The sequence below is a fragment of the Drosophila arizonae genome, chromosome 3 (assembly GCF_054131065.1).
Source record: "Drosophila arizonae isolate 15081-1271.41 chromosome 3, UAZ_ARI_1.0, whole genome shotgun sequence".
Taxonomy (NCBI): Eukaryota; Metazoa; Arthropoda; class Insecta; order Diptera; family Drosophilidae; genus Drosophila; species Drosophila arizonae.
In genome coordinates, this window is record NC_142923.1 from 31,022,483 (window position 1) to 31,026,694 (window position 4,212).

At 35.7% G+C, this 4,212-nt stretch overlaps 1 protein-coding gene across 1 annotated transcript in view; it reads left to right on the plus strand.

Moving 5' to 3' along the window:
- The first annotated feature begins 254 nt into the window (after window positions 1-254).
- The window catches only part of mthl15 (methuselah-like 15), a 177,360-nt gene continuing 173,402 nt past the window's right edge, over window positions 255-4,212 (plus strand). The window contains exon 1 of the mRNA XM_089464909.1: window positions 255-396. The gene's annotated coding sequence lies outside the window, so the exon portion shown is untranslated. The remainder of the gene's footprint in view (window positions 397-4,212) is intronic.

Genomic DNA, 4,212 nt, shown 5'->3' on the forward strand with positions numbered 1-4,212 from the left:
GGAAATCATACTCCGATAACGAATTGTTGGAAATACTAAAAACACATTTAAACCCTGCAGTCATCAATGGCATAATGGCAGCAGAAGACATAATGGGTCGTATTCAGGCGTTTTATCCACAACATTTGAAGATCTATAAAACATTGGAGACCGATCCCATCAAAGAGTCAGATCAAGATGAACAAATCTTAAAAATTCATAATAAAACCCACCGTAACACAGACGAAAAAAAATTAAGTTATCTCTTAAATTCTATTTCCCTAAAATGAAAAGTAAATTAGCCACCATTTTAAAACAATGTCAAATCTGCAAAGAGGAAAAATACGATAGGCATCCAACCCCCAATTCCAGAATTCCCTGGACACATTATTCACGTTGACATATACTCTACAGAAGGTAAGTTACTTTTGACATCAATAGACAAGTTTTCCAAACTGGTACAAGCCATAAACATGAAATCAAAATTAATAAAAGATATGACTACCCTTAGCAATCAGCTCGACATCGAAATTCATAAAGCTCCTCCATACAAAAAAAAAAAAGCACAGTATACGGCCAAATAGATAAATTTCACTCTACTCTATCAGAAATAGTGGTAGTTCTTAAGAGATCTATTGTTTTTTGAAGAACTCATAGACAGAGCCGTGTATGAATACAACCTTACTTTCCCCTCCGTTACCAATAGACGACGTTTAGAAGTATTCTTTGGTAGAACAGTAACTACGACCCCAGAACAATACGGAACAGCTAGACTAGATAACATAAATCGACTGAAACAAAAACAAAACTAAGACCTACAACACCACAACAAAGACAGCCTACCTTTGAAAACATACAGTGGCTCACAGCTTATTTGACCCAACGTGAAATAAAAATTTCATCTTCTCATTAATTTTGGCCCAATACAAATTTTAGAAAAATTCAAACGTAGAATTCTTATTTCAATATTAAATTAATGGAAACTTATTTAATGGAACTTTTTTATTCATATTTAAAAAAAAAAAAAAAAAAAAAACACATTAAAAAAATAACAAAAACTAAAAAAAGTCGTAAATTCAATGTCACAGCTTATTTGACCCATTTTTAACAGTAATTTCAAAATTATGGCTAGTTTTTTTTACATTTAATATTTTGTATGACCCCCTTTTTGATCTAATACAGCCATCCAAGGCAGTTCCATCCCAGCCAAGACTGAACGACACCCGATGTATGCTTAGGGCCGCTGTCTTGATAAAATGTAATATTCTCTTTTAGGGCCAGATATTCGGCACTTTGAATAAGATTTCGCTCTAAAATCTTAATCTCTAAATCTCACTTTGAATGGTAACAAGTAAGAAAGCTCTAGTCGAGACTGCTCGACTACGAGACCCCCTGAATCCTTCGAGCAATAGCTATTTCAATCATTTTTCGCGTCTTTCTGCTTACACAAGAAACATGCACACACACACGCACGCATACACACACAAGCATACATACATACATACACACACACACACACACACACACACATACACATAAACATTTACACACACATACACACACAAGCATAAACACGCATGGGCTGCAGTGTGCGCTTACTATGAGAACCTAATTGTTTAATAACTTTTTTTGTGGACATACGATCTTCATGAAACTTTCAGATTATGATTATCGACTAGAGCTTTCTTACTTGTTATACCCTGAACCCATTTTCAATGGGAAATCAGGGTATAATGGTTTTGTTGAAATGTTTATTACAGGCAGAAGGAGGCGTGGCAGAACCCGCAAAGTATATATATTCTTGATCAGGGCGACGAGCTGAGTCGATTTGGCCCTGTCCGTCTGTCTGTCCGTCTGTCCGTCTGTCCGTATGTTTGAACGCGTCGATTTCCGAAGATATAAGAGTTAGAGACTTCAATTTTTTTGTAAAATGTTCGTAATTACAGCGCGGATATCGAGTTTATCATTAAAAATCGATAACTCATCCCAATCTTTTTTATCGATAAAAACCTTATCGAAAACCATTTATAAAATTATATCTTCTACACCTTTATTGCTAGAGTCTCCAAATTTTTTATATGTGCTTATATGCAATTTATACAATTTCGGTTTTTGTTAAAATTTACCCCCCACCCCCATTTATATTCACCCCCTGAAAGACGCGAAAAATTATTGAAATAGCTATTACTCCAAGGGTTCCGGAGATCGACGCGTTCATACATACGGACGGACCGACGGACAGACGGACGGACAGGGCCAAATCGACTCAGCGCGTCACCCTGATCAATAATATATATACTATGTGGGGTCTGGCACGCCTCCTTCTGCCTGTTACATACATTTCAACAAAACCATTATACCCATTGAAAATGGATTCAGGGTATAAAAACATCGGCGCTATCAGGTTAACTCAAAGTTGTTGAAGGTATAGGGGAGACATCTACAATTTGTAAGAAATCACATAATATATTAAAATCAGACTTTAAATGAGTTTGCATTAAACAACTTACTGGACGTTGCGACAAATTTGTCTATATTTAAATGAGGATATGCCAGTTTAAAGAAAATAGATTGCTTTTGTTTGCTACAATTTTGAAATGCAATAGCTATTTTGTAAATATAAATACCAATATCGAAAAACTATATTTCCATCGATATTTTGGATGGTTCCATCTATGATTCTCCAGCTCTACTTCTGAGATCGGCGCGTTCAAACATACGGACGGACGGACAGGGTTAAATCGACTCAGCTCGTCGCCCTGATCAAGAATATATGTATGTACATGTGTATGAATATACTCTATGGGGTCTAACACGCCTCCTTCTGGTTGTTACATATGTACATTTCACAAAATCATTATACCCTGATTTCCCATTGAAAATGGGTTCAGGGTATAAAACCAATAAATAAAGAAAAGGAGTGTGTAATTAGATTTACAGTTTTTAAATTGTAGGACTACAGCTTTTCCAAAATTTAGTGTAAGCACCATTTAAAGAGATAGAAATAACAAGTAAGAAAGCTCTAGTCGAGACTGCTCGACTACGAGATCCCCTGAACCCTTGGAGCAATAGATATTTCAATAATTTTTCGCGTCTTTCAGCTTACACAAGAAACACGCACACACACACGTACGCACACACAGGCATACATACACACACACGCATACAGACACACATACACACACACACACGCATACACACACACACACGCATACACACACAAACGCATACACACACACATACACAATTACATACACACACATACACAAACATTTACATACATATACACACACAAGCATAAACACGCATGGGCGGCAGTGAGCGCTTACTATGAGAACTTAATTGCTTAATAACTTTTGTGGACGTACGATCTTCATGAAACTTTCAGATTATGATTATAACATAGATATGCATGTAATTGCCAAAGCACAAGTCTCTAGTATTTGAAATACGCTTTTTACAAAAGTGAGGGTGAGGGGGTGAATTTAAGGGTGGGGGGTAAATTTTAATAAAAACCGAAATTGTATAAATTGCATATAGGCATACATTAAAAATTTGAAGACTCTAGCAATAAAGGTGTAGAAGATATAATTTTATAACTGGTTTTCGATAAGGTTTTTTATCGATAAAAAAAGATCGGGATGAGTTATCGATTTTTAATGATAAACTTGATATGCGCGCTGTAATTACGGACATTTTAAAAAAATTTGAAGTCTCTAGCTCTTATATCTTCTGAAATCGACGCGTTCATACATACGGACAGACGGACAGACGGACGGACGGACAGACGGACAGAGAGACGGACAGGGGCAAATCAACTCAGCTCGTCGCCCTGATCAAGAATATATATACTTTGTGGGGTCTGCCACGCCTCCTTCTGCCTGTTACATACATTGAAAATGGGTTCAGGGTATAAAAATAAGGACTTTCTTAACCTGCCCTCGTATGCCGGCTTATATACATAGTATGTATTATATATATATATATATATATATATATGTATATTCACCCATGTATATATTTATGTATGTATGTATGTGTGCATTATAATTATGTATTATATCCATACTTGTGGATATACATACATACATATTTACTATGCTAAGTGCTAGGGGGTATGAAATTGACGATATTGATGGATACACACACTAAATATATGTATATTTGTGTAGTGTTTACAGATAAATATTACTATAAACACTCAACATCTGCATGTGTATATTTGTCTATGTA